Raw genomic sequence first — 10,929 nt, forward strand, 5'->3', positions numbered from 1 at the left:
GAACAGATGCAGTCCCTGTTTAGCTGTAAACACCGATACCGCCAATACCAATATGGTTGGATGCAGGTGCTGTTCAGCTGACCATTTTGCAGCAGGCTCCTTTAACGAAAGTCGATTAATTTATCAACGTTTGTTGAGCCGGGTAATGACGGCAGAGCTTGAATTTTCTTAGCTGAGCCAACAGGAATTGGCTGAAATTGAGTAATGTGTGGCCAGCATAAAGGCACAGTTCACCTTTACCAAAAAAGCTGCCTATGCAGGTAAGGGGCGTCTGAAGATAAAAAAAAAAACAGCTTTGACCAAAGTTAGGTATTGCCCTTCCTATAGGTGTAGGCCCTTATTGTACCTCCATAAGCCTGACTGAAAAACTCCCAGAGATTTGCATCATCCCAATCTGCCTTTAGTTGTTAGACTGTTGCTAAGACACTCCCAGCCATTACTGCTCCACCATCACAGGAGGGCGCTCTTTCTCTGATTCCAACCCCTCACATGGGCTTCCTCTCCCCCATCCCAGTAGCTGAGCTCAGAAATGCTGCAACAGGGGAGATAGCGAAGACACGCCCAGCTGGTAATGTTCACCCCCCACTATGACAGGAGTGAGCTTTTAACCCCCCCCCCCCCCCCCCGCACGTGCGCACACGCGCAGTTCGCTATCAGTTGCAGCATTCCTTCTGCCCAGTTACTGTGATGGGGGAGAGAGAACACGTGAGGGGGTTGGAATCAGAGAAAGAGCTGTGATGGTGGAGGTGAACAGTAGAGGCTTAGCAACATCTTAGCAAAGGTAGGATGGGGGGGGTTTGCCATCTCTGGGAGTTTTCCAACCAGGCTTCAGGTGGTGAGTGAATGGTCTCTACACCTATAGAAGGGCATTCAACTTTGGTCAAAGCTTCACAGCTTGTGTTTATCTACGGACACCCCTTACCTGCATTGCCAAAGGTGAACTATGCCTTGAAGCTGGCCATAACTTCGGCCACTTACTGTTGGCTCAGCTAAAATCCAAGCAGTGTGTGGTTCTGCTGACATTAAACGTTGATAAATCAATCGACTTTTTTTAAAGGAGCCCGCTGGAAAATGGTCAGCTGAACAGAGCCTGCATCCAATCAGATTCTCAGAACATAATAGCCCAGCAGGTGGGATTCATCTGTCTGTACCCTTAGTGTGGATGGAGGATACGAAATCTGTATGGGCAGCTTTGTTAATGTAATTCCACTGTTCTTGATACCTAAGGCATAGTAAACAATCCTCAACTGTTTAAATCCTATGTATGTATTACCGGTGTTGTAACGTCATGTCAAGGCCCTTGAAGTATCCATTTTTTTGAACTCCTAGTTGGACACGAGAAGAGAACAAATCTGTAGAATCCGTCAATCATTGTTTGCCTGACTTCACAGCGGTTCCATTTGTTGGTAAAGAAGGTACAAAATGTAGAAATAAAAATGATCGTACCTCTGAAAAATGTAACGTTTAGCAAAACTCCATTCAAAGCTTTATTCGTACAGTGCTGGAAACGTTTGATCTGCTGTCTCCCTCACTTCCTGTGTCAGTTGGCACAGGAAGTGAGGTGTCAGTGGAACAGGAAATGAGGTGTCAGTGGAATAGGAAGTCAGGGAATTCTCCCCAGTGGGTTGAATAGGAAATTAGGGAATTCTCCCCAGTGGGGTGGAAATACCGAACAGAAGTGCTCATCGTTTCACCCGTCACTTAAAATTATATATGTATATATATATATATATATATATATATATATATATATATATATATATATATATATAATATATATATATATACAGTGCCTTGCGAAAGTATTTGGGCCCCCTTGAACTTTTCGACCTTTTTGCTACATTTCAGGCTTCAAACATAAAGGTATAAAACTAATTTTTTGTGAAGAATCAACAAGTGGGACACATTCATTAAGTGTAACAAAATTTATTGGATATTTCAAACTTTAACAAATAAAAAACTGAAAAATAATGCGTGCAAAATTATTCAGCCCACTTAAGTTAATACTTTGTAGTGCCACCTTTTGCTGCGGTTACAGCTGTAAGTCGCTTGGGGTATGTCTCTATCAGTTTTGCACATCGAGAGAATGAAATTTTTGCCCATTCCTCCTTGCAAAACAGCTCAAGCTTAGTGAGGTTGGATGGAGAGCGTTTGTGAACAGCAGTCTTCATTTTTTCATTTTCATTTTCAATTTTCTTTCCACAGATTCTCGATTGGATTCAGGTCTGGACTTTGACTTGGCCATTCTAACACCTGGATAGGTTTATTTGTGAACCATTCCATTGTAGATTTTGCTTTATGTTTTGGATCATTGTCTTGTTGGAAGACAAATCTCCGTCCCAGTCTCAGGTCTTTTGCAGACTCCATAAGGTTTTCTTCCAGAATGGTCCTGTATTTGGCTCCATCCATCTTCCCATCAATTTAACCACCTGCTGCCACCACCATGTTTGACAGTGGGGATGGTGTGTTCAGGGTGATGAGCTGTGTTGCTTTTAGGCCAAACATAACGTTTGGCATAGTTGCCAAAAAGTTCGATTTTGGTTTCATCTGACCAGAGCACCTTCTTCCACATGTTTTGGTGTGTCTCCCAGGTGGCTTGTGGTAAACTTTGAACAACACTTTTAATGGATATCTTTAAGAAATGGCTTTCTTCTTGCCACTCTTCCATAAAGGCCAGATTTGTGCAGTATACGACTGATTGTTGTCCTATGGACAGAGTCTCCCACCTCAGCTGTAGATCTCTGCAGTTCATCCAGAGTGATCATGGGCCTCTTGGCTGCATCTCTGATCAGTCTTCTCCTTGTATGAGCTGAAAGTTTAGAGGGATGGCCAGGTCTTCGTAAATTTCATTCCACTTCATGATTGTGTCCCACTTGTTGTTGATTCTTCACAAAAAATTACAGTTTTATATCTTTGTTTGAAGCCTGAAATGCAGCAAAAGGTCGAAAAGTTCAAGGGGGCCGAATACTTTCGCAAGGCACTGTGTGTGTATATGTATATGTGTGTTTTTTTTTTTCTTTATCTGTAGATTGGGTTTGAAGTATCAACAAATACAATGGTAAACGTATACTTCAAGAGTCTGTACAGGCGTTACAAAACAGGGCGGACAGTGAAAGTCACTTGTGTTTTTTTTTTTTTTTGCCTTCATTCACAACTTAAGTTTTTCTTACACCAAAACCAAACTTGTGATCTGATGATGTGTAGAGTTATCAGGAATTTTGCCCTTTCATATACTAAAAAAAAAAAAACAAATAAAAAAAAAAAACAATATTATTTATACTATTAAAATGCAAAAACTGGATTTTTTTGCAGCTCAGAAGTTGGTTACTTTTTACTTTTTCAGTCGTGTTTTGGATTTAGTCGAATTACTTCACAGGATATATATATATATATTTTTTTCTTTTTGGCTATGAGTGCTGCGTGTACGCTTTTCCACATAGAAATACGTATATTATTTATTTCACACACTTGCCCCCCCCCCCCCCCTTCTCTCCCCACGCACACATTTCCCGAAAAAAAAGACGTGTAAACAAGAGAAATTTTGCAAGACAGTGCAATGTTGATTATTTTTCTTTTTTTTTTTCTTGGAATATACTATATTATATTGACTTTAAGAATTATTATAAACTTGTGTTTTGTGATGGAGATGTTTTAATATTTTGGGTTGGTGGGTGGGAGAGAAGAGAGCGGGGGTGTCAGTGTTGGCACGGTAAGCCCGTGGCAATCTTCTGCTTGGCAGACGGTGGGTTATAAACTGACCGGGTTAGATTTTAGGAATAATTGCAATTCAATCAGCCTAAATAAAACACAAAACTGCTGCTAACCTGCCTCCAGTTTCTTCTTCATTTGTACAACTGTTTTTTTTTTTTCGGTCTAATGAGACAATTCTATCAAAAGTGGAATTATTGGTAAAGGTTGGAGGGTAAGACAGTCCCTGGATTCTTCTATGTCTTGGTTGCTCCAATAGTGAGATCCTCCCATAATTCCCAACTCTGCTTCTGTGCACCTGGGGGTTTTCGATGTGTCTGTCCACCTTTATGTTACATCCTCCATTAGAAAAAATCCTAATAATGGGCACAGCAGGTGTACAGACCTGGGAACTCAGCACAGGGATGGTGGGAACTCCTCATAATGGGCACAGCAGGTGTACAGACCCGAGAACTCAGCACAGGGATGGTGGGGAACGCCTCATAATGGGCACAGCAGGTGTACAGAGCCAGGAACTCAGCACAGGAATGGTGGGAACTCCTCATAATGGGCACAGCAGGTGTACAGAGCCAGGAACTCAGCACAGGGATGGTGGGAACTCCTCATAATGGGCACAGCAGGTGTACAGAGCCAGGAACTCAGCACAGGAATGGTGGGAACCCATCATAATGGGCACAGCAGGTGTACAGAGCCAGGAACTCAGCACAGGAATGGTGGGAACTCCTCATAATGGGCACAGCAGGTGTACAGACCTGGGAACTCAGCACAGGGATGGTGGGAACTCCTCATAATGGGCACAGCAGGTGTACAGACCCAGGAACTCAGCACAGGAATGGTGGGAACTCCTCATAATGGGCACAGCAGGTGTACAGACCTGGGAACGCCTCATAATGGGCACAGCAGGTGTACAGACCTGGGAACTAAGCACAGGGATGGTGGGGAACGCCTCATAATGGGCACAGCAGGTGTACAGACCTGGGAACTCAGCACAGGGATGGTGGGGAACGCCTCATAATGGGCACAGCAGGTGTACAGACCTGGGAACTCAGCACAGGAATGGTGGGAACTCCTCATAATGGGCACAGCAGGTGTACAGACCTGGGGACATCAGCACAGGGATGGTGGGGAACGCCTCATAATGGGCACAGCAGGTGTACAGACCTGGGAACTAAGCACAGGGATGGTGGGGAACACCTCATAATCGGCGCAGCAGGTGTACAGACCTGGAAACTCGGCACAGGGATGGAGGGAACTCCTCATAATGGGCACAGCAGGTGTACAGACCTGGAATTTCACTGCAGGGTTGGCGGGAACCCCTTCTTAAGGAGCAAAACAGTTGTACAGACCTGAAAAGCAGATATCTCCCAAATACAGTTTTTAAGAGATAGAAGAGGCTGTCAGGGGGTTTAACTGTACAGCAAACACTGAAATATAAATTTTGGGTGGATAGATTTCTTTTGACAATAGTTTTCTGATAGATGCCATCTGTACACTTGTTTCAATTCCCTAAATGTATCTACACTTAGGGAATGTGGACATCAGTCTCATGCTACAACGAGGGTTTCCTTTTTCCGCACCGGACATCACCCCAGCGATTTGGTGTAAATAGGGCACATAGAAAAATTGGATTTTTGACTTACCGTAAAATCCATTTCTCTGATGTTCATTGATGGAAACAGCTCCTGGTATTCGTAACCATTGGGTTATACTGCCCCCTAGAGGAGTAGGACACCAAGTAGAAAATAATTCTGGCTACACCCATAGGCAGTCCCTGGGGGTATACTCCCTCCCTCTGCTTTAAGTATTCAGTTTTGTACGCAGTGTCAGGAGAATAATAACTCCACAGAGGGGTGGGTGCTGTGTCCGTCAATGAACATCAGAGAAATGGATTTTACGGTTAGTCAAAAATCACATTTTCTCTTTCGCTCATTGATGGACACAGCTCTTGGTATTCATAACCATTGGGACATCCGAAAGCACTGTTACCAATGAGGGGTAGAAACAACAAAAAAATTCCAAAGGCTAAACATTAGCCAACCAGGCCACAGGAGCTCAACCAAACAACTGCAGCCCACCTGAAAAAAACAATATACCCTCACAGCCTGCAAAACCTTGTGGCCAAAGAAAGCATTCATAGCTGCCACCACATCAACTTTATAAAACTTTGTAAAAGTGTGCACAGATGACCAGGTGGCCGCCTTGCAAACCAGCATCACTGACGCTTGATGACGGAAAGCCCTGGAGGCACTAAGCGCCCGAGTAGATTGCGCCTTGAAAGGGAAAGGAGAAACCTGACCCCTGATGGAAAAGGCCTGAACTACCGTCTGATCCATCTGGAAATGGTCGCAGAGGAAGAGGACAACCCTTTACGAGGTCCATTCGTGTGCACAAATGGAGAGTCTGATCTTTTTGAAAGACTCTGTAGCTGCCAGGTACACCCTAATTGCCGGACCACATCCAAGGCCATTTCCTTCGGATGCTTAAGCCTGAGACACAGGAAAGGCAACACAATGTCCTAATTCAAATGAAAATCAGAGACAACCTTTGGAAGGAAAGACAGACAGGCGAAGAACCACCTTATCCTTGTGAATCACCAGATAGGGTGAACGACAGGATAACGCCGCCAGTTCTGACACCCTGCGCGCAGAGGTGATAGCCACCAAAAAGGCCACCTTCTGGAGCAGCGTAAGCAGGGGAATCTCCCAAATATTTTCAAAAGGAGGCTTCTGTAGAGCTGAAAGCACCAAATTGAGATCCCAATGGGGCAACGGAGCCCGCACTGGAGGGACCAAACGTCGGACACCCTTAGGAAAGGACACACCAGGGAGTGTGTGGCCAAAGGTTGTTGGAAGAAGACTGCCAAAACAGACACCTGGTCCTTGATGGCACTCAAGGCTAACTTCTGTTCAACCCCCTGTTGAAGGAAGGTTAGGATCCGAGCCACACAGGAGGAGCGAGGATGAACCCCAAGCGACTCACACCATGCAATGTACATCTTCCACCTACAATGGTAGATCTTCCTAGAAGTAGATTTCCTAGCTTTTAACAGTGTAGGAATCATCAAAGCAGATAAACCTCTATCCTTCAGCACCTGGCGTTCAACAGCCAAGCAGTCAAAGCCAGCAACTGTAAAGCAGGATGGACGATTGGTTGTTGGGACAGCAGATCCTCCCAGACAGGAGGCTTCCAAGGAACATCGGAGACCAGCCGCACCAGATCGATGTACCAAGCCCGACGAGGCAAGTCCAGAGCAACAAAAATGACTGGAATCCCTTCTGCCTCGATCCTGCGTAGAAGTCTGGGCAGAAGCTTGAGAGGAGGGAAGGCGTAAATCAGCTGTTACTGACCCCAGGGGGCCACCAGCGTGCCTGTGGCATCCGCCAGAGGATTCCTTGACAGAGCCACAAACCTCTGCACCTTTCTGTTGAGCCGAGATGCCAACAGATCCACCTCGGTACCTCACCAGAGACACAGCTGATGAAACACCTCTGGAGGAAGGGACCCCTCCCTTTGGTCCAACACCTGCCGACTGTGGTAATCCGCCTGCCAATTTTCCACCCTGGGAATGTGTACAGCAGAGAGGGCTGGAACGAACCATTCTGCCCACCTTAGAATGTTAGCTACCCCCAGAGCCACCAGGACACTTCTTGTGCCCCTTGGTGATTGATACAAGCCACGGCCGTGGCATTGTCCAATTAAATGCGCACTGGACAACCCTGAAGACGATCTGTCCAATGATCCAGACACAGTCTAATCGCTTGAATTTCCAAGACATTGATCAGGAGTCTGGACTCTTCCAGTGTCAAGATCCCCTGGGCAGAATGCTTGCTGAGGATGACTCCCCAGCCGGACAGGCTAGGATCTGTGATGACCACTGTCCAATACAAAGGGAGAAGGATTTTCCTAGCCAAAGCGCCGGAGAATGAAGCCACCATATCAGTGACTCCCTAGTTCCCTGACTCAGCTTGATCTGATTGTCCAGAGAGTGCAGAGTCTTGTCCCATTTGGTCAGAATCCTACTTTGCAGGGACCTTGCATGGTACTGTGCAAATGGAACTGCTTTGAAGGTAGTCACCATCATGCTCAGCACCTGCATGCAAGTCCAGGGGAATGACCATCTGTTGGACAGCAGGAAGCGAATTGCAGCTTGCAATTTTTGGAGTTTGTCCAGAGGAAGGAGCACTCTGGCTAAGGCAGAGTCCAGAGTCTTCTGAAAAATCAGAATCCAGCTGAACTCTTGCAGAGTTCGTATTATGATCTTCAAGTTTTCCACCAGAGCAGAGGGCGACTCTGCCCGCAGAAGATCGTCCAAGTAGCCCAGTACTGCGATCCCTCATTGGCGTAGCAAAGCTAACACTTTTGTGAAGACCCGAGGAACAGAGGGGAGACCAAAGGGTAACGCCACAAACTTATAATGTTCCTCTCCCACAGCAAAGCAGAGAAAACGCTGGTGACTGGCACATTGGACCGTGAAGGTAGGCATCCTTGATTTAGATAGAGGTGAGGAAATTTCCCTGATGCAGAGATGCCACCACCGTTCGAATGGATTCCATTCTGAACTTCTGTACCCGCACAAAGTAGTTGAGCACCTTGAGGTCCAGGATTGGATGCACTTTGCCTTCCTTCCTGGGGACTGTGAACAGGTTTGAATAAAAACCCGGAAAACGTTACAAAGTTGGAATCGGGACAATCACCCCTTGAAGGAACAGGTCTTGTACTGCCCCAAACAGGCCCTGTAAGCAGTCTGGGGACAGGCGCAAGTTGGAAGGAAAAAAACCTTGCCGGGGGACAAGAGCGAAACTTGATCTTGTAGCTGGACCAAATGACTTCCTGGACCCACTTGTCTTGCACCAGGGAAGTCCACGGATCCGGAAACCAGTGAAGATGTCCCCCCCCCACCCCGATACAGGTGAGGGTGCACCTTCATGCTGAAGGAGCTTCATCAACGGGGCTAAAGAAGTCAGATCTTGGCTTGCCAGACCAGGCTCATTTGGATCCCCCTGAAGAGGCACTGAAAGGCTTCGAGCCCTTGTCAGTCGACACTGAGGGACAAAAAAAACATCTTATGAGCTGAGAACAGGGCCGGTGCTAGACTATTTTGCGCCCTAGGCAAGACCAGCTACTTGCACCCCCCCCCCCAAAAAAAAAAAAAAAACAACTTTAAAACACGGTTACTGCACTATCTGTGGTGTCACTGGAAAAAAGATTGTCCCTGCCTCCTTGGTGTCACAATTAAATAAAAATGTCCTTGTGTCCATGTTGTTACTGGAAAAACATTTTTTCCCTGCGTCCATCATATATGATGTGCACCAGTAAATTTAAGGGGCTTTGGTGGTAGGAAGCTGGTAGTGGGGTACAAGGGGGATGAAGATGACAGGGTGGGATGGTAGGAAGACGACAGTGGGATACGGGGGGGTGAAGATAACAGGGGGTGGGATGGTAGGAAGATGACAGTGGGATACGGGGGATTGAAGATAACAGGGGGTAGGAAGATGACATACATCCCCCCAGCTCCATACATTACCCCCCAGGCTCCATATACCCCCATCTCCATACATCCCCCTCAGCTCCAGTCCATACACCCCTCCCCCACCCATCTCCATACGTCACCCTCAGCTCCATACACCCCCCCGTCTCCATACATCCCCCTCAGCTCCATACACCCCCCCATCTCCATACATCCCCCTCAGCTCCATACACCCCCTCAGCTCCATCCATCCCCCTCAGCTCCATCCACCCCCCTCAGCTCCATCCACCCCCCCCCCGTCTCCATCCCCCCCCCGTCTCCATCCATCCATCCCCCTCAGTTCCATACACCCCCCCATCCGTCTCCATCCATCCCCCTCAGCTCCATACACCCCCTCAGCTCAATACACCCCCCTATCTCCATACACCCCCCCCGCTGTATACATCCCCCCCATCTCCATACACCCCCCCAGCTCGATCTCCATTCACCCTCCCAGAAAGTTAGTATTAGTTGTAAAAATCACAGTCACAGACCTCAGATCAGAGCGGCACTGTTGCAGAGAGTGGTGAGCTGCTCCCGCCTCCTCTGTGTACACAAAACACATAGGAAGGGGGAGGTTCAGTGCTCTCCGCACTGGCACAGACAGCCAGGGAGAGAGACCAGCTCGCGGCGTGTGGGAATCAAGCCGCCCGCAGCGCCGCAAGCATTCCGGTACTCAGCCCTGATTTGCCGGGGACGATCCCGGCGAATCAGGGATACTTGAGAGGTATGGCTGCGCCCTAGGCGGCAGTGCGCCCTAAACGACTGCCTAGTTCGTCTAGTGGGAGCGCCGACCCTGGCTGAGAAGGAAGGTCCACGTCCACGACGAGGTTCCTTGCCCTTACTAGCCTGCGAAAGAAAAGTACTCTTCCCCCCTGTGAGTCCTTGAACAGGTGATCTCCTTGGAAAGGAAGATCAGTCAAGGCCTTTTTTGAAGTCTGATCCACAGACCAGCACTTGAGTCAAAAGACACACTGAAGGATCACCGCCAAAACAGAGAGGGGAGCCGCATCCAAAGAGGCATCACAGATAAACTGCAGCCCCTGGACCAGCTCGGCAAAGGCAGAGGGGAGCTGTTCCCCCTCCAGGTCACGGTGAAAGAGCCAAAATAGGCAGGGAAAGGAAACCCCTTTGCCACTCTGGATGGCTTGTGAATGAGTGCCAAAGGGAACCTGTGCCTCCGTCACAGCTGCGTCTGAGTCCTCCATCTTCAGGGTCTCACGCACAGATACAATCAGTGCCTCCACCAGCGCCTTTTCATGCACGGTCGCAGACGTGGAGGAATCATCCTCACGATCAGAGGATTCAAAGCGCGTGGTTGCAGACCTAGCAGGGGGACCCACGTCCGCACCAGGCGAATAAGATTCAGGACCTGATGAGACATATGAGGTAGGGGGCGCTTTTTGGTAGCCCATCGCCCGAAAGCCACCTCCTCCCGGGACACAAGGGACTCCAGGACCGCCGTCAGTGCATAGATGTTTGATTGGGACCCGCAGCCTCAGAGCGGGGATCAGGTGGGTATATGTGCTCTAAAGACTCCATGAGTCATCAGGGGGACCCCAAAAAAGGTGTAAAATCACTGCTAAGGGACAACCTCCACCACACAGGCAGCACCACCCGGTCGCCAGGCACAAAGCACCAAGCAATCCTCAGCAGAGAGGGAGAGGACCCCACCAGATTCACCACCCGCAGAAACAAGCTCCTGCAGCCACCAG

Source organism: Pelophylax lessonae (genome assembly GCF_965119305.1).
Source record: "Pelophylax lessonae genome assembly, chromosome: 11".
Lineage (NCBI taxonomy): Eukaryota > Metazoa > Chordata > Amphibia > Anura > Ranidae > Pelophylax > Pelophylax lessonae.